At 41.2% G+C, this 20,651-nt stretch overlaps 2 non-coding genes across 2 annotated transcripts; one reads left to right on the top strand and one right to left on the bottom strand.

The window, feature by feature from the left end:
* Positions 1-1,170: 1,170 nt before the first annotated feature.
* On the top strand, positions 1,171-1,241 carry TRNAG-CCC (transfer RNA glycine (anticodon CCC)). Its single transcript has one exon. It is a non-coding gene; the product is annotated as a tRNA-Gly (tRNA).
* A 14,223-nt stretch (positions 1,242-15,464) lies between these two features.
* On the bottom strand, positions 15,465-15,536 carry TRNAQ-UUG (transfer RNA glutamine (anticodon UUG)). Its single transcript has one exon. It is a non-coding gene; the product is annotated as a tRNA-Gln (tRNA).
* Between the last annotated feature and the right edge of the window lie 5,115 nt (positions 15,537-20,651).

The following is a 20,651-nucleotide window of genomic DNA, read 5'->3' as shown; positions in this document are numbered from 1 at the left end:
CACAGAAAACATAACAAAAATGATTTTTTTTTTAACAATCCACCAGTTTCCTATCCCCGTAGAGGCCAACTATTGATGTTAATACACCATTTATTGGTTTACTTATTGATGTTTTATTGATGTTAACTTTCAGGTAAATTTGCCCTCCAGTGTCCATCGGTTTGCCCATCCCTTCTCCTGTCCGAACCTTCCCGTCCGTCCTTCAATCCATCCAACCATCCATTGGTTAATTCTTTAGCAGTCTATCCTGCCCTCCGCGTGTAAGAACGCTTCCATACGATAACCAGAGAAAGACTAGTCACGCCACAGCATAGCTCGGGCCTCATATACTCTTATAACTCACTAATATAAAAAAAAGTATCTTGAGTATCTTATAAAAAGTAAAAGTATCTCTAACATCTTGCGTGATGTTCCACATAACGAGACCGCAGCAACGAGGCTAATGAACGAAGTCAGCGAACGAGAACGTTGGAACGAGGCTACTGATCGAGAATGCCGAACCAGACCGCTGGAACGAGGCTACTGAAGAGGCCATAGACCGTGACTGCCGGAACGAGGCTATTGAAGAGGACATTGAACGAGATGGCTGAAACGAAGCTACTGAACGAGTCCGTTAAACGAGCCCAGTGGAACGAGGCTATTGAAAAAAAAACAGTTAAACGAGGCTATTGGCTGCTGAACCAGACCATTGAGTGAGACCAATGAACGAGACCGGTGAACAAGAACACATCACGAGAACACTGAACGAGACAACTGAACGTGACCACTGAACGTGTCTACTAAACAACAAGTTTATTGGACGAGAGACTGGTTCATCACAACATCTCACCTTCTTCCCACAGAAATATATATTATATCTAATCAATTGTGTATATTGAATATGTATATACCCTACGGCTTCCTGTCTCCGTCTAGCCCACTACAGGTGGTGGGAAAGAGTGGAATCCTTAACAAGCCGCCGGCTTCCTGCCTTCGTCGAAGCCAATAAAAAGATGATTGAAATTGAAATAAGTTTATTGAGGTAAAATACACACAAAGGGATGAGGTAGCTCATCCCTTTGAGAGAGAAAAAAAAATGATGACTTCAGATAAATTCAAATAAATATTGTACTATTAAATAAAAGTGCAAACGCTCCTTTATCAAAATAATTTCACCGCCTGTTGTACAGAGCGCCGCTGGTGTAGTGGTATCATGCAAGATTCCCATTCTTGCGACCCGGGTTCGATTCCCGGGCGGCGCACGGAATTTTTAAAGTTATTTTCTTCAGTATATTTGCAATTTTATTCGATGGCGCTTTGAAATGTGTTAATGTTCGTGACAATTGTAGAGTCCATGAGTGTGAGTTTATGTTTGTGTGAGGGAGAGAGACAGAGAGGGAGGGAGGGGGAGAGAGAGGGAGAGACAGAGAGAGAGAGAGAGAACTACAAGTGTGTGCCGTGTGTATCAGAGAGAGCGGGGCGGTGAGAGGGGAGAGCCACACCACCTAAGGTCATATGTGGCGGTTCTCTTCTCATCCACCACGTTTATCACCCACCAACCCCTCCCTCCCCCCCCCTCCCCCATCCATCCCACACCCACCACTAACAATGCCTACTTCCCCCTATCCTCCACCCACAACCCTCTCCCCCCCCCTCTGACATACACTCCCATCCCTTTCTCCCTCTCTACCCATCCATGTTCCCTCTACCAGTCCTCTATAACTGTTATTTCTCTCTCCTTACAAACATCAATGTTTCCAATAGGAGCTTATCAATTTGCTTAGTTAAGAAATTCCGTGCACAAACCAAGTTATTAAGCATTGTATAATACACTGTATTATAATCTGTACACCAGTTGATTGACAGTTGAGAGGCGGGACCAAAGAACCAAAGCTCAACCCCCGCAAGCACAATTAGGTGAGTACACTACACAAATAATAACAATTGTTACAATAATAACAGAAATTAAATACTCGTAAATCTTAAATATTAAAAACACATACATTTATAATTAAAATAAGACAGCAAAATTAATCCAAGCAGAACAACAATTAAACCATATTCATAATACAGCATTACAGAAAATCTTCCCCAACTAAACAATGGTTACAAAACCAGCGACGTACACTCTATGAAACACAAGCACATTACAATAGTCTCTTCCACCACAACACAGAGGACGGACAGACAGACAGACAGACAGAGACAGACAGACAGACAGACAAACATTTAATCGCAATTCACATCAGAAGCTGCATTCGTTACCTATACAAATCAATACAAGGAGAGTCTGCAGAGTGTCTGACATGTTTGTTTACAAACATGTAACAATGTTTACACATTGTTATGACGACGTCATTACATGTTAACTTGTATGCTGAGATTACCGGCACACATATGTAACTGGTAAATTAGTTATATTATTTTCGTGCAAGAGGCTATTTACAAATAATTTAAATCGTTGTTGATTTGAATAAAAACAGTGAAATCTGCAAAGGTATACTTCTCTGGTGGTTACTGACAGCTGAAATTAAATTGACAAAAAGTACATTCAAGTACAATAATAATTCAGGCTCATTTGAATAAAAAAGAAGAAGTTATGTAACATTTATATAATCAACATAGTGCATGAGAATGACAGCTAAGTGCTGATTACCCGCGTCTGAGAGGACTGCATAGCAACAGCAGTAACCCCATACACCACACACATACCAACAGTCATTCTGAATTATAGTTTTCTGATAATACTCTTCCCAACCTTATAATTTATTAGGTAAGCATTAGTAACCTATCCTACAAAAGTTAAGAACCCCTCGAGCTGGTCTCTCTATATACACACACACACACACAGTATTATATAAGTATTATATACTCCCAGCAGAGTGGCAGTGTAGGGCCATCGACCTGTGATCGCTGCAACGATTGGAAGGTGAAATATATACTTCAGGTAAAGTATATATATTTCTTTAAAATATATATATTACTGCTCAGGTGAAGTCTACAGCAGTAATTATACAGATTCCCGCAGTTCATTAATTGTAAAATCCTACTTAACCAGACGAAAACGTAAAAAAAGGGGGATATTCATTTGAAGAAATATTACAATTTAGGAAAAGGAAGAATGCTATATAACGTACCAGGGTGGGGAGGGGGGGACAGGCTGCCTGCGGATCTCTCTTCTCCCTGGCTGACATTGTAATTAAAAGGTGTGAAGGATAGATTAAATTGTTTATTTATTAATCTCCATTGAGGTCTGATAAAGACCTTTTGTGCCCTCTGTAATGCTTTTTGCGCTACCGCTCACAGGATGAGTATGGGGTGCACAATAAACTAGCCGCCTCCGGCGCCAACAATCAAAACCCTCTCTCTCCCAATCTCGCCCCTCTCTCATATATTTCCATATTCATTTCCCTCTCCCCCTTCTCTTTTCCCCTCCATCTTCCTTCTCCCCCTCCAACCAACTTCACACTCTTCCCCCCTCTCCTGCGCTCCCCACCAACCCCCCCCCCCCCTTTCCGTCCCTTTTCACCTTTCTACCCCATCTCGCCCCTTCTCTCCTTTCCTTTCTTCAAACATCCCTCATTCTCTACCTTCTCCTTCCCACTCCCCCTCTCTCCTCCCTTCCCCCCATCTCTCTTCCAGAAAATAAAATAACGAAGCACTGAAACTGTTACATATAATCTACGGATATCACAACTAATATTTCAGACGAATTCATGAAAATCACAATGCGTGGGGGGGGGGGGGGGAGAGAATTCGATATTTATATTTCTTAAAATGTTACACCTGGGCCGAGCCCGACTGGTCTATGACACTCCCATACCCCACACTCTTCATGTATGAAAGTTGGGTGAGGCTAGCCCCAAGCGTCTGATCTCCAACCTTGGACAGACAGACAAATCATTCTCTCTCTTATAAATACAGAAAGGATATAAAATGTATCCAAGTTAACGATATGACAATTTTCATATAAAATTATATTAATTATTAATAGTGTAATGTTTACATTATAATGTATGTAATCATATAGTTATATATGATATATCATAGCTATATGAAATATATGATATATCATAGCTATATATGTAATCATATAGCTATATACATATTGTAAATAAAGATAAATGATTGTATAATTACATTTATCATTATTATTATGTCGTTAGTCCCTCGTTGCTCAGTTTAGCTTAGATCTAAGGCTTAACTGAGCAACAAGGTGTCTATAACGAGGCTGTTGGCTCCTACTGGTGTAAGCTTGTCATGGCTGTGATAAGGGAGACTGAGGGCATGCGGGCATAATAAATAAAGACAACACTGACAAGTAATCCTTATTGACCCCCCACAACCCCCACCCACGTGTTTTTTATTACTAGGGAAAAGGGGTTATGCGGGACAAATTGGGGCCTGGCTGAGAGTGGGTGGGATGGGGAAGGTGAGGGGAATGGGTAAGTCTGGTGATGTGGCAGAGGGAAAGTAGGTAGGAAAGTAGTAGTAGTAGTAGGAAAGTGGGGTTAGGGGAAGTAGGTAATGGTAGGTAACGGTGGGGAGGAGAGGGAATTACAGGGAAACTGTAGTGGTGGTGAAGGGCTACGTTGACGGCTGGGACCAGAACATTTCGGACTCCAAACGGGAGTCTTTACATCGTTATATAAAGTGAGACAAGTGGCTGATGATACGGTGAGGACACCCGTCACCTGCTCTAACTCGGCCCGTCCTCAACTTGGGATATTGTCCTGCCTAAGCATAGTATTCATACCCGTTCCTCTCGCCTAATATGTTAAGTAATTTTTTTTAAATTTTGCCCCGAGGGGCAAGTTTATTGGGCAGCGCCACTCATCCTGTGAGTGTACACACCGCCATAGCAGCATGTACAACACTCCCCAATAGGAAGAAAACCCGCTAGGTTGTTCATTCTGTCTTTACGTAATCGACGAATCCGTTAAAATGTGATGTATTAGTAAACAAATGAAGTACAGTAATACTGACGTTTGCTATGCAGAGGTTAGGTGGTTTGACAGGTTTTTTTTGTTAGGTAAAACAGTTGCATTTTTTACAATGTGTGACAATATCAGGTATCAACTGACCATATTGAAGTACAAAGTATTATGTACATAGATTCTACCATTTTTTCTTATAAAACAAGATTTTTTTGGGGATACACAATTATAAAAGTCTTCAAACCTAAATGATCTTTAATGTTACATTATTCTAGTGTACAAATCTCTGCCCGATACAAACCCCCGGTACAGTCCTTACAGGATACTTGATATATCCTGAACCCTCTGTTGTATCTTGTATGCACAATAACCACCCCCTTTACTGGTGTTGCTAGGGATAGTTAAACTCTTAGCTATCCCAATATTACGTTAAATCTATGAAGTACTTTCGATTTCATCACAGAATGGAACGACAGTGGTCAGTTTCGAACTGACCTCATGTGAGAGTGGTATTTTATAGAAGCTTTCCTAACAATTTAGAGTGCCTTGTCTAGGAGCTTCTACTTCCCCACCACACCAAGAGTCTCGCCACGCTCATTCTAAATTTACAGCAATATCCTCCCCCTATAAAGTTTGCTAAATCGTGGAAATCGATCAATTTTGTGCCATTTTGCAGAGGGAGCCGCTGGTAGCGCTCACACACACCGCACTAAAATATTCCATGTCTTAATCCAAGTTTCAAAATGCCGAACAATACTATAAAACAGGAGTCCTAAGAACTACAAGCAAATATCTTTACTAACAAAACTAAAACACAGATGATTGAGAACGGAGAATGTAACGATTATACACATCAAAATGACGCATCAGACAGAAATTGAAGACAAATGAAGGGAAGTGAGCGAAGCCAACGCGGGTTAGGGCAGACTGGGGGTTCGTTAACAGGGAGACATGTGGACGCTGCCTTGTCTAGACTAGGCTATCCCCCCACACACATGTTCACTTTCCCCCCACTTACCATGCATAATACAAGTAAAACCAACGCTCTGCAACCCTAGACCACTCTGTACGCCGCCAGTCTCAAACGTGAACGTTACAAAACCAGCCGAAATGGATGGAAAAGACGGGGGAACTTGAAGATGAATTATCTGTTTTTTGGTGATGGCTTGTCTAGGTGGCCGGCCGCGGCAGACAGCCGGGCGGCGGTGGACCTGTCTGAGTGTGGGTGGTAGACTACAGTACTCTTGCTCATGGTGGTAATGCTGCTAGTAATAATACATAGCACTACCTCTAGTAATGGCAACAGTAATATCCAGAATGGCAGCAGCAACACTATCATGATAACGGTAATAATAATGACAAAACTAAATTAATTATAAAACACCTTACCTTGAGGTTACCTTGAGGTGCTTCCGGGGCTTAGCGTCCCCGCGGCCCGGTCGTCGACCAGGCCTCCTGGTTGCCGGACTGATCAACCAGGCTGTTGGACGTACGCGGCTGCTCGCAGCCTGACGTACGAGGCACAGCCTGGTTGATCAGGTATCCTTTGGAGGATACCTGATCAATACCTGATTTGGAGGATACCTGATCCTTTACTACAGATGTTTTATAATAATTGTATTATACTGAATAATAAACCAACGAAGCTTGCTTTCCTTCGGGTAGATCTACGATCTGGGGCCACCAGCTGTGGGAGTGATTTTTTTTGGAATATGTAAGAACTCTTGTATATATAAATAAATAAATAAAAATCTTTCTAACATAGGAACTTCTAACATTTCGATCGCATTCCATGATCGTATTTCATGATCGAGACATGATATAGACATAAAAAATACTTACCGGAAACTGACAGGAGTGGCATATGAAGAAACGGAATTAACTAAACGAGGAAGTAAATGCCAAGTTCATCCGCACTTTTAGGAGAAGATATGAAAGGGAGATATGAAGATCAGCATTTGGTGAATGGACCGACGGATGGGAATGCGGAGGCCCAGGAGCTGAAGCATGCACATGAAGACACAAACAAGCGAGTGATACACACCCTCGTAAACATCCAGTTAACAATGGAAAGTCCTATTCCAGGAAGAAGCCTAGCACGGAACCCAAACTTTAGAAACTGCCCGGTTACCGCGAAATTATACAGTAGCGAGAGAGTAAAGCGTTAGTGAAATTTATTTCTTTTTTCCTTATCATCCGCCCCTAGCTGAATGATAACATCCGTCTGTTTATCTGTCAATACCCCCGTCACTCACCTTCCCCCGTCTCCGTCCATCTCTCTCTCTGTCTCTCTCTCTCTCCCACCCACTTGAGCCCCACTGTATATAAACAATATCAAATCCAGGAAAATCAAGCTGGTATTCCGAGAAATTGCCACGAGTCCGCTACGCAGTCACTTAGATATTCATGGCTTACCTTTCTCATAGCTACGTTCACATGGCTATCCTGACATGATTTAACTAATAGTTTCCTTCAAATGGCTTATATGTTTTGTTCACGTGAGCGCTGACATGACTTGCATCTTATCATGAGTCCTAACTGTCACAGCTCGCCCCCATGGCTGTTTAGATATGTATGACTAAGCTGTTCCTGCGGATACTTAGACGGATAGTGAGCCCTTGCTTCTCTAACCTTTATGGCTACCGAGACACGCAGACACCTATGGCTAATGATACACGGAGATGTCTATGGCTACTGAGATAAGATAATATCTATAGCCACGAAGACGCTAATGGCTGCTCTGACACGAAGACATCTATGGCTACCCAGATACGGAGACAGTTATGGCTACCAACAAATAAATACATCTATAGTTACTCAAACACAGAGACATCTATGGCTACCCAGACACTGAGACATCTATGGCTACAAAGACATCTATGGCTACTCAGACACTGAGACATCTATGGCTACCCAGACACTGAGACATCTATGGCTATCCAGACACAGAGACATCTATGGCTACAAAGACATCTATGGCTACCCAGACACTGAGACATCTATGGCTACCCAGACACTGAGACATGTATGGCTACCCAGACAAGGAGCTGCCAGACCCTCCCATGGCTACACCAGGAAGCTCTCATGAAATATGTGGCGGGGAAGAGAAGAATGTCGATCGATATACTGGCGACGACGTGGTGGGGGAGAGGGGGAGTATAGCGAGGGGGGAGGAGAGAGGGGAGAGGAATGAGGGGGGGAGAGGTGAAGAAGGTACACACAAAGCAGACACGCGTACCACGTGCAGTTCATTCTCACTCTCTCCCCTCTCCCTACCTCTCTCCCCTCTCCCTACCTCTCCCCTCGCCCTCCCTTTCCCCAAGCCCTCCCTCTCCCCTGTCCCTACCTCTCCCCCTCGCCCTCCCTCTCCCCTCCCCCTTTAATTCGCTTTCTCCTTACTCCCCTTTCTCTCTCTCTCTCACTCTCACTCTCTCTCTCTCTCTCTCTCTCTCTCTCTCTCTCTCTCTCTCTCTCTCTCTCTCTCTCTCTCTCTCTCTCTCTCTCTCTCTCTCTCTCTCTCTCTCTCTACCATTGTTACTTTCCCCCTCTTCCTTTAGTCTTCTACCCTTTGCCTTTTCTTTGCTTTTCCCCCTTAGAGTACTAGAGAGGTAGGTAGAGTACTAGAAAGAGATGAAGAATCCTTGGATAATTTCCTCTCTCCCTCCTTATCTTCTTGCTCTCCCCTTACCCTCATCCTTACCTTCCACAAGTACTCTTCTGGTCCTGGTGTTTACGTACACTCTCCTCCAAGGATGCTTCATCTCCTTCTAGTACTCTAACGTCTTCTCGACTACTCTGCCTTTGCTCAAGTACTCTACCTCTGTTCTAGTACTCTTCTTATCCCCAGGTTATTTCCCTACTCATACTCTCCTCACCGAGTACTCTTTCTCGTTGTACTCTCTCTCTCTCACCCCCTCTGTTTATTACCCATCTTTGCTATATTCCCATTATCTAAGCGGTATTCTCTCTCTCTCTCTCTCTCTCTCTCTCTCTCTCTCTCTCTCTCTCTCTCTCTCTCTCTCTCTCTCTCTCTCTCTCGCTCTCTCTCTCTCTCTCTCTCTCTCTCTCTCTCTCTCTCTCTCTCTCTCTCTCTCTCTCTCTCTCGCTCTCTCTCTCTCGCTCTTTCGCTCTCTCTCTCTCTCTCGCTCTCGCGCTCGCTCTCTCTCTCTCTCTCTCTCTCTCTCTCTCTCGCTCTCGCTCTCTCTCTCTCTCTCTCTCTCTCTCTCTCTCTCTCTCTCTCTCTCTCTCTCTCTCTCTCTCCATCACCTCATTTTCTCTCACCTCTCACCATTCTCTCCTCATTCCATCTTCCCTCCCTCCCCCATCATACCACATAAGTATTGATCTTTGTTAAATTCGCCTATGTTACTTATACATGAAGGTTGACGTATTGACCGCTATTTTGGAAGAATACTGGGGTACACCGGTGTGAGGGTGATGAGGTACCTGCTAGTGAGGAGAGAGAGATAGCCGGTACCAAAGATGAGGGTTTAGGTAGGATGTACCGGCAATGTGGTACTCTTCTGAAAGGGATGGTGGGAAGGTGGAGAGGGGGAGGGGGGGGAGGCAGAGATCGTGCTGGGAGTTACCTGTTTACCTGTACCAGGGTTTACCTGTACCAGGGTTGAGGGATAAATTCTATCCTGTAATGGTACTGGTTGTTTCCCCTCGGAGCGCTAGAAACAATCGATATGTGTGGGTCTTGATCTGTGTTCTCCCCCCCCCCTCCCTCCCCCTCTCCTATCCCCGACACCCATCCCTCCACTTACCTACATACACTCGTTCTCACTCTCACACACACACACACACACACACACAGTAGTTAAAAACAGTTGAGAGGCGGGCCGAAAGAGCCAAAGCTCAACCCCCGCAAGCACAACTAGGTGAGTACACACACACACACACAAGTGGCCACTCATTTAAAATGGTAACCAGCATATATATACACTTCCTTCTGTCCTCCATGGGCACTATTAAAGATCTGTTAGACATCATATTTTTTATATAGTGTAGAGAGTTATTGAGCAATCTACCACAGGAAGCGATAGGTCTGGAACGATCACAATGGGCGACTGACAACTTCAAGGCGGGACCTGGAGGCTGACTCCATGCACAATTTCAAGTGTAGATATGATAAGAGCCCAATAGGCTCAGGAACCTGTACACCAGTTGATTTGACGGTTGAGAGGCGGGACCAAAGAGCCAGAGCTCAAACCCCGCAAGCATAATTAGGTGAGTACAGACACACACACACACACACACACACACACACACACACACACACACACACACACACACACACACACACACACACACACACACACACACACACACACACACACTAACCCCGTACCCTACATTACTTCCTCCTGTAACCAATAAGCCCTTACCTCACACCCGGCCGGCGCCGCCCCCGCCTAGCCTAGCCTCGCTCCCCCTCTTTCAAACCCTCATAATCAACCTTTATTCTATTTATCCCCTTCAATAAATCCATCGAGCCCCCATATTCCACACCACAACTATCAACCCCCTCTTCTCCCCCGATCCCCGTCACCCCACACTCTATCACTGCCAACACCCCACTCCCCCTTACACCCCCTCCCCCAGCACCCCCTCCCCCCAATACCCCCTCCCCCCAACACCCCCTCCCCCAGCAACCCCCCTCTAGACCTTTCCCGTAAACATTCAAATGCAGTTCGATTTATATAATCGTTTATTAATAAAAGATTAAATGCATTTTTATAACTATGTAAAATCAAAAAAGAATAACTGAGCTTACGTTAACATTAACATGATATATAAGATACAAATAGCGTAATATAAAACAAAATTAAGTGAATTTCCATGCACAAAGCTCAATGAGTCGGACGTTCAAGAGTTGAGGCTGCTCCCCCAAACCTGTCCTCTTACCAACAACGTCGCTTTTCGCTCGTATGCGTTACATATGGTCAACATTTGTCGTACTAGAAAATAGAAGCGGCTGGCGAAAGTGACGTACGGTCCCGTTTTCTGTTTTGGGTCCTCTGGTAGGTTAGGGGACAACACTTTAAACTGATACTTGTCTAAAGGAGGAAATGTATATGTTTATCTCTCAGAATGTTCGGTAATACGTTAATTGCTTGTGATGTGTGTCTATGTATGTATTAACACGATGTACTGAACGGGGTGAGAATAGCTTGAGCTACCTCATCCCTTTGTGTATATTTTACCTCAATAAACTTAGAGACTATATTAACCAGAGTCCACTCACCTGGTTCACTAAACTCTGGACATTAGTCTGGATATAATGACATAATGGTATGACATGATAATGATAAGACATGATGACATTAGTCTGGAATGACTGAAATCACTAATTCTTCTCAATTACATGAAACAAATGCAACAAAATGTAATGTAAATAATTTAGTAAGGCAGTTGGTGGTAGCAGTGTGGGGGACCATTGTGGCACTATGGTGAGTGCCACACACACCATTGTGACCATTGTGGCACTATGGCGAGTGCCACACACACCATTATGGCACTATGGTGAGTGCCACACACACCGTTGTGGCACTATGGTGAGTGCCACACACACCGTTGTGGCACTATGGTGAGTGCCACACACACAACCTGAGTAGTGCCTCACCTTACAGCTCTCGCTCCTCAATTGTATATTTGATAATGCGATGTATGTCATATACATTTTGAATTTTAACCTCGATAACGGAAATTTGAGGACAAAATATTGAATACATTTTTTAGTTTGTTGCACAGTGAGAAACTGAATGGTTCAGTGTCTGTCAGGAAAATAATTTCTGGCTTAGTACCTTCACTTTTACAATGATGTTTCCATATAAATTATAAATGGCTTTGCCCATGGGCGCATATTTAACGGATTCTCATTAAAATTATCAACTAACAGCTGCCTACGGCTAATACCCACACACCTGCTGGAACACCTGCACACATACCTGGGGTATATTGACCGTATGGCACCCCCCCACACTGCCTCATTAACACGTGTGTGAACCACCTGACATTAAAACACCTAGTTGTTCCAAGATATACACCAATGTGTTCTGGATACGCTTGTCTTATTACCTCAACACATTTTTCCATAAGTGTACGGGTGAACATATGGGTTTACACACGTGGCAATCTGGTTTTTATATACACCTGCGCACCCCCTCCCCCCCCCCCCCCTTCCTGCGTGGAACCCGCCACATCAACCTACAAGAACGCCAACGGTGACGTCACACCAACCACGAACGACTGGCCACACTGCCTGTATTTTGATAATATTGTAAGGAATATATTGCTAATTAATTAAAAGTATGTAGTTGACCAGACCACACACTAGGAGGTGAAGGGACGACGACGTTTCGGTCCGTGCTGGACCATTCTTAAGTCGATTGCGAAGAGGAAGTAGAATGGAGGCAATAAATAGGCTATTATATTTAAATAGGCTATAAAAGTATGTATTTGAACCTAATGAAAGTTTACTTACCCTATCATGATTGTGGCTCGAACCCTCGGAGCGCGGTAACGCAACCCCTTGACCCTAAAATACCATAAAAGCAAGCGAGTGTGTTCGAATACCTGCGTATGGGTACGTGGTACTCTTATTACATGAGAACACCTGCGTATGGGTACGGGGTACTCTTATTACCAGAAAACACCTGCGTATGGGCACGGGGTACTCTTATTACATGAGAACACCTGTATATATACAAAAAATAATATTTTTTTCAATAGTCCAATAAGTTTATTTTTCTTAGCTTTTGCTTCCATTAAAGAAGGCTTGTTCACTGGGTATCGTTTCCTTTCCCTGTGGAGTTTTTAAGACACAAAATTAAGAACTAAATGTTAATACTTGCCTCTTTGACACCGACTATAAAAACTATACACGGACACGTATCTATAAAACAGTAAGCATGCTTCATTTAAGCAATAAAGTAAATAAATACGAATTAAATGTTTAAAACACTGGTACTGGTAACAATCCATATTCCTGCAGGTATTGTTAGGTGGATAACAGCTTGTCGAGTATTGATTCATCTCACCAGAATTATCACTAAGATCAATGATAACATGCGTTAATGATGGATATATATATATCCATATATAATGATGTAACATATACAATGATGTAACATATATAATGATGGATTCTACATGGCTTGGACTTTTGCCATAACTAGGCTTCAGCTGTCAGTGATTAAAACCATTATCGCTGTTATTATTGCATCAGCTGATGCTAAATAACCTAAAGAAAGACCTTTTTTTATCTACCTGTTCCGTACCAGTATGTTATACTGGTACGGAACAGGTAGATTTATACTGGCTTTATCTACCTGTTACCAGTATGTAACAAATTCAGCCCATGCTACAAAAAAATGATAGTCCTTACAGCTACTGTGGCGAGAATATGCACGATATAACAGGTTGTTATAATTTACCTTATACGTCCTGGAAAAAAATCCCTGAACTGCTTCGTTGGTTATATTCCAAGTAATTATCAAACTGTTGGTGCTCGACGCTATCGGCTGCCTTCGTTAACACACGAGTTTGTCAAGAAAAATTGTCAGTTGTCGTAATAAATATATAAACAAAAAAATAGAATTACCCCTTTGTAAACACGGACATTCAACGCATTTTTCGGAGCAGAGTTAAAATATGAACTTTCTAGCACTTTTTTCACCAAAATTATTATATTTTTGGTGTATATATTATGCCTAGAACACGCTGCAAGTATTTAACTAAGAGCAGGACCAGCACAAGACAGCCAACGTGTCTAATATACACAAACACAATTGAAAACTGCAAAGAATTTTTTTCACGTCAACAAATCTTTTACTAAGCGAGGCAATGCTTCTCTAAAGGGGATACTAACGTATAATTATTATTATTATTATTATTATTATTATTATTATTATTATTATTATTATTATTATTATTATTATTATTATTATTATTATTATTATTATTATTGAAAGCGAAGAAAAAACCAACTACATGTGAAAGTGCATTATTAAACCGAATTTCGGATACACTTACATTCTGCATGAAAGTTCTGTAAACAATGTACTGAACGAAAATGTATTATTATTCCAAAAATTTCGGGTTAATAATACACTTACAAAGGCATTAGGTTCAAAGGCATTTCTTCACATTCATTCAAACACTATGGTATTGCAGTAGGCTTTTTCCTTATTATTATTATTATTATTATTATTATTATTATTATTATTATTATTATTATTATTATTATTATTATTATTATTATTATTATTAGTTGTTTTAATAGCAGTAGTAGTAGTAATGTAATTTCGTTTCTACTTGTCACTTGTGTTACTATGAAGCCTGTGGGTCGGGTGTCTAAGATGTGTGGGTTGTGTGTCTAAGATGTGTGGGTTGTGTGTCTAAGATGTGTGGGTTGTGTGTCTAAGATGTGTGGGTTGTGTGTCTAAGATGTGTGGGTTGGGTGTCTAAGATGTGTGGGGTTGCGTGTCTAAGATGTGTGGGTTGGGTGTCTAAGATGTGTGGGTCGGGTGTCTAAGATGTGTGGGTTGTGTGTCTAAGATGTGTAGGTTGGGTGTCTCTAGTTTTCAGCCATGTTATTGTCCCTTTTATTTTGTCCGTACATAATATAATAATATATATACTACATCTACAGCATCTACATTGGTAGTATTATCAGTAAAAGTAATAGTATCAGGCATAGTATTGGTTATAGAAGGCAGCAGTAGTAGTAATAGTATTACAACCACATACTATAATATTGTTATAACCAATACTTCTACTCTTATTGATATCATCATTAATAATAGGAGTAGTAGTAGTATTGGTTATAAAAAATACTATAGAAGTAGTAGTTGTAATAATACTACTATTGCTTCTACAACCAATACTATTACTAATACCATTACTTCCACTGTTAATACTACCAATGTAGATGCTGTAGATGAAGTATATTTAAAAAATTATTATTACTGTGTACGGACAAAATAAAAGTCAGAGCTAGAGGAGGATCGATGACAAGATATCAGTAAAACACGATAACCCAATTATATTCGAATGTAACTTAAAAATTGAGGAGAGTAAAGTAAGAGGTTGAGCCTGCGAGGTAAACTGTCTGCAGGACGAAAATATCATCATAATATTTGTGCCACATACTGCCACCGCCGCCGCTAGAGACCACGGAGACTCGTTCCTCGCTCCTCCCTCCCCGCGTGACTAGCCGGCGAGCCTCGCAGCCCTCTCCTCCACCACGCACTCTCACCAAACATTTAAACTCACTTTACCATTTTAACACCATTATCCACTAATCTCCTTACTCTGTGGGCTTGCTAAAGAAAAATTAAATGATTTTTAACTACTTAAACTTGTATTTTTATCATAAATTTAGCCAATATGGTGATATTTAGACGGTTTTTTAGCTTGTAGGCCTATGGAGGGAATGGTGTATTTTTTTTTAAATGTTAGCGGAGTGTTAATTCTGGAGGTGTGGGAGACGGTGTTGGTAAAGTGGGTTAAGAAAGGTGGAAGAAAACGTTCCGGAGAACCAGGTCCTACCGAGACTCGAACTCGGATCGCTGGATTCAAAGTCCAGAGTGCTAACCATTACACCATAGGACCGCTGTGAAGACTCTCTACACCCTCACAAATACTATCGTATATTTCTCCACAACTCTGCCCAGTGTTCGCTTATTTGTGTGTATGTGTGTGGAAGAATTGGATGTTTTCATGTCATTGTTTTATCTTTTATATAGACTTGTAATGTATAAATATTGTGGTCTTCACGCTTGGCTTTTATTTGGGAGTCATGTAAACGGGGTTTGGTATAACTTTACATACAAGAGCGTTAGGAATACTTTATTAATTGTGTTACTCTTTATTTTTACTCTTATTCTCATTCTGTAATAAGTATTAAGGGGTTATTTCCTGTTCGTCTTAATCCAATTCTTATTCATTATTTCTAGGGTGGGTTGGGCATGTTTCCTTTCACCTAATGTTCCTATTCACCTAGCAGTAAATAGGTAAGTGTCGTAGGCTTGCAGGGTTATTTATAAATAAATATTTCCACGAAGGTATATGTGAATACCCAGGCTGACAAAGTTTACATTTCATCAACTTTACTTCAGCAGTTTAGTTTAGTTCATTTATTATGCACCCCATACCGCTCTTGTGGGCGGTAGTGGGTTACAGAGGCACATAATGGGTTCAGCGACTGAACCCCACAATTAATTTAGCTGAACAATTTACAATCTTGATGAGCTAGTTACAAAATTCAATAAACATCGTTATATCATCATTCGGCTCGAGATCGACCACAAGTACAGGTTCTAAATTAAGCAACTGACATATGTGGAGAGGTAGTGTCACAATTGATATGTTTGTCCTGCACACCGCCCCCCATCCAGTGGGCAGCGGTGGATAGGTTACAATCACTTAGTTACTACCTACAGTTAGCAAACTGGGGATATTTGGCCAAGACTTCTGGTAGCAGATCGTTTTGAATGAAATATTTACACATTTTTAGAACATTTGTTACAGAATTGTCTCTAAATTCACGTATTTTTTCGCACTCCATCACATAGTGACGGAGGGTGTGCGAATAATTTTGTTGACACAGTTTACATTTGGTCAGGTCTACATCAGCAGATAATGAGAATTCCCAGAGATACTTGTAACCGAGTCTAAGCCGAGCAGTAGTACATCTAGAAGTCTGCTGATTTTATTGGATAATCCATAGATGTGTGGCTCCTCTTGCATGATGATAGATAATTCAGCAGGTGGTGTAAATTTCAGAGGCATTTACAACCGAGCTTGATTTTGTTCGGTGAGCCATAGACATACAGCCCCTCCTGCATAGTACTATAATGTTAGATAGAATACCTATTGTAGATTTAATTTTGTTTCAGGCCTATTCCATTTTGTTGGAGTTCTCGGTATATTAGTAACTCCGGCCGGTGGTCAGATGTGGATTCCAAAGGGGTAATCAGTTCCCACTTCAAGAGCATATGCTCTGCCTAGCCTGTCAGTCTATCTTGTATTCAGAGACCAGTGGAATGTAATCCACAAGAGACATGCTCTGATTCACTCATTCGTGGTTTTATAATGTAGGTCCCTCGATTCAGACACGATCATGTTATAGTGATGTCTGATGTAAAGGCAACCAGGGATAATAGTGTTATTTGTCGTTAATGGGTCAGTTTTGCAGACATGCAAATAATTCATTCTGAAGGGCGGAAGCCCAGTTATTCATACGAATTCCCCAGTCAGAATAGGAAACATTTACATACATACGTGAGACATAATGCTCAATAAATCCCCACATTCATTCCTAGCCAACTTTCTCTAGTTATTCTTAACACATTAGACCCGTATAATCTAAATTATTAATTAAAATTTTATGACAGAGACATACCAATAAAGTATTCTAAGTGACACAGTGGTCATATTATATACTCAAAAGTACTAATTAATACGTTAGGTGATACCAGAGAACTGAAAGTCATATTAAATATAATACTTATACAGTGGAGTTGATCACCTGGCCCAATGCACAATTATTTAAGTCAAGTGAGTTAAATTAAGAATTAAATGTAAGAATATACAACTTAAGAATGAGTTATGTGTATAGTGGCCCAGCGCGTCTATCACACATAATTAAACAACTAGTCAGCTGAGAAAACATTAATACCACAAAATTAATTCTAATTATTAAGTAATTACTGTTTTTAAGATATGTCGTGTTAGCAAATAATCTGAATCCCGTCGAAATCAGACCCCTTGTTCCATGAGATGTGTTGTCAAAGTCAGTGTGAACCCGACTAGGCCCCCGAATCTGTTCATGTTGAACTGAAGACGCATGATGTGCAATATTTATAAAATAACATTTGTAAAACATGTTGAAAATGTTGAAATGTTGAAAATATTTATAGATGTAAACATATACATTGATGAATAAAAATATCATTAATGTACTATTATTATTCATTTTCAGTCTGAAAATTAATAGTAGTAGTAGTCGTACTACTACTACTAGATCCCTTGATCTACTACTACTAGTAGTAGTAGTAGTAGCAGCAGCAGCAGGCGTAGTATTACCAGTAATATCGTGCAGCTGCCGACAGGAGAATGAGAGTGAGAGCCAAGCCATGGGTGCGTGAGCTTGCATCAATTCACCTACTCTCCCCCTGACACCCACTCCTAATCCCCCCCCCCCCCCCAAGGTCTCCTCCACCCCATCCCCCACAAACCACCAAGCCCCCGCCCCCACACACCCCAGTCTAGTGATTGCGTCACAACACCACCCCCACACTCCCTACGCTCCACGCTTGGCTTCCCACACAACAACATTGTAGCCTAACTCAAAACACCAATCTTAAGGTAACCCAAAAGAGTCTTTTTTGGTAGTGCATTGTAATATAGTTTAACGTGCGGAGTGAAAATGAAAATATGCGTTTGTTTAGTATAAGAGAATTAAGATTAATAATTATAAAGTAGCTTCAAATGAGGTTGTAAGAGTCCGCGACGCGTCAGTCTAAGCTCATGAAGATTTTTCTTCCTAACCTGCAGTCTGTTCCCTGAGCTGGACACTTCTTCAGTCGTTTCGATCGGTGTGTACAGTTGAGTCAGCGTTAATTCTCCTGGTCATATGCATGAGGAGGCCTCTGAGCGCCAGTCTGTCGAGCGCCAGCAGCCCTGCAGCTCTACCACTGAGCCATCAATACCTCTTAATAAGGAAGGATTCCAGAAATACCTATCTGCTGTCCAGGTGGAATTTTAGGCCTTCCCTGGGGTGCCAGTTTGGCATGACTAGGAGGTGGATTAGCTAACACCTTCATTTTTTAAATTTTGCCCCGAGGGGCGAGTTTATTGGGTAGCGCCACTTATCCTGTGAGTGGACATACCGCCATAGCAGCATGTACAATACTCCCCAATAGGAAGAAAACCCGCTAGGTTGTTCATCCTGTCACTTGTAACCCTTCATGTTTGTCTGGTCCCGCTATTTAACCTTTAATTGACTGGTGCATTGGATTCTATATGTATACAGGACTCTGTTTTACCTACATTCGAAGCTTCATAGAGTGTCTGCCTCCTCCACTTCACTTCTTAGCACATATAAGTTGTTTACTATGCTGATATTAAAAAACAACCCGTGTATATAAATGTCTCCAAACTCTTGACACATTAATAATTGTAAGTGATTCTTTATCATCTTAAATTGCGCTGAACTCCTTAAGGCATAATTGTAACGTGTCTGAAGCTTAACAACACATATACACCTAAATTATTGATGATGGTAACGGAGTCCATTTCATGTGAACTCTATTCCATGTTGGCTTCCGAATCAGTGATAGAACTGATAAATTAACCAAAGACTATGCTTTCATAGAAGTCGATTATAACTTTCGATAGCCTATGAGCAGCCCGAGAAAAATAATACACCAATAATTTTAACAAAACCTTACTTTCCATATATCTATTCTATCTATCATCATACTACCATGCAAAAAGAGCCACATATCTATGGACCGTCGAATAAAATCAGCAAGTCCTTGATGTTACTACTGCTCGGCTTAGACTGGGTTATAAATATTTCTGGGAGTTTGCATTACCTACTGATGTAGACCTGTCTAAATGTAAACTGTGTCAGCAAAATGATTCGCACACTTTACATCTCTTATGTGGTGGAATGGGGAAAAAATAAACGAGGTGCATGATAGGCAAACTAATATTGTTTGTAACTGGCTACACTAACAAACTCTCATCGTCTCTTATGCCTCTTTAGGTCACGGTGATGTTAGTTTGATAAACTATGAAGACACTGTTCACTTATGTTATGCATCAGTGCTGCTGCAGTACTACTGTCCAAATTGCAGCACTGCTGCAACTTGGTTAGCTAAACCAATTTTGGGATTCAGTTCGTGAACCTGTTATATGCCTCTGTAACCTTTACTACTACTGCTCATAAGATGGGCATATGGGGGGTGCATAACAAATGAACTAAACAAAGCCTCAAGCAATACTCGTCCAAGCTGCGGTCGACCCCAAAGACACATTCAGCCATTTTAACGTAATGTGTAACCCAAAACTAGCTGCAGCATGTCTATACAAACACGCGCACACGAGGACTGGCACATGCACACAAACATAAACGTACACACACAAACACAAACATACAAACACGCACACAAGCGCACACAGGAAAAAAACAGCCCCTCACGCACGTTCAATAAATCATGAAACACACTTTGAAAAACCAGTTGATCTCGTTGTTAACAATTGCACCTGTTGCCTTAACTCATTACGCCTTGACAGATGGACAAGCTTAACTTATATTTATGTAAACATTTCTTAAACAGGTTTTAAGATAGCCTACTGTTGCGTCCCCATCTCTGATCCCTTATAAATTACAATTAAAATATAAATATTCAAGAAGCTTAGTGTTTCCATGTTATATTACATTAATATACACAATTTACAGTATTTTGAAAGATTTTAAAATATAACTTTTAAGCATAACTAATATAAAAAAACATGCATATTTAATAACATAAAAACAATAGCAACCTAAATCTGAACCATCGTACTTGAGGAGACACAGGTTGTGAGGTAGATAATGTGATAAGTGGGGGTAACAGAGGGGGAGACAGTATCAGTAGTGATAATACTGTGTGTGTGTGTGTGTGTGTGTGTCAGTACTGACCACAAGCTGACGAGGATTGTATCATGTGACTATGG

This window comes from Procambarus clarkii, chromosome 13, assembly GCF_040958095.1.
Source record: "Procambarus clarkii isolate CNS0578487 chromosome 13, FALCON_Pclarkii_2.0, whole genome shotgun sequence".
Lineage (NCBI taxonomy): Eukaryota > Metazoa > Arthropoda > Malacostraca > Decapoda > Cambaridae > Procambarus > Procambarus clarkii.
Note: the sequence above shows the minus strand (reverse complement) of the source record. Positions and strands in the feature narration are given on the sequence as shown.